General features: G+C 52.8%; 1 non-coding gene across 1 annotated transcript; it reads left to right on the plus strand.

Annotated features, from left to right (window-relative positions):
• Nucleotides 1–230: 230 nt before the first annotated feature.
• On the plus strand, nt 231–305 carry Trnap-cgg. The gene has a single exon. It is a non-coding gene; the product is annotated as a tRNA-Pro (tRNA).
• The last annotated feature ends 235 nt before the right edge of the window (nt 306–540 follow it).

Consider the following 540-nt stretch of genomic DNA (forward strand, 5'->3'; position numbering starts at 1 on the left):
ACTCAAACTCGGGACCTTTGCCTTTCTCGGGCAAGTGCTCTACCACAAGGTAGGAGACGCGGTACTGGCAGAAGTAAAGCTGTGAGGACGGGGCGTGAGTCGTGCTTGGGTAGCTCAGTTGGTAGAGCACTTGCCCGCGGGACCTTTGCCTTTCTCGGGCAAGTGCTCTACCACAAGGTAGGAGACGCGGTACTGGCAGAAGTAAAGCTGTGAGGACGGGGCGTGAGTCGTGCTTGGGTAGCTCAGTTGGTAGAGCACTTGCCCGCGGAAGGCAAAGGTCCCGAGTTCGAGTCTCGGTCCGGCACACAGTTTTAATCCGCCAGGAAGTTTCGTTAAATATGTGTTGCTTGAGGCTTTCCCGACGGACTAGCTGTAAATATGGTTTTCGGTCGAGATGTCGAATGATGTTGTGAAACTTCCTCAATATTTCATCGATGCAACTGACCGACATCTTCAGGTTTGGCGAATACACTACTGAGGCTGTTGCCGAAGTCTCCTATTTATGGCAGTCTGAGAAGAAAGTGCACTGGCGCGAACACG

Source organism: Schistocerca americana, chromosome 5 (genome assembly GCF_021461395.2).
Source record: "Schistocerca americana isolate TAMUIC-IGC-003095 chromosome 5, iqSchAmer2.1, whole genome shotgun sequence".
Lineage (NCBI taxonomy): Eukaryota > Metazoa > Arthropoda > Insecta > Orthoptera > Acrididae > Schistocerca > Schistocerca americana.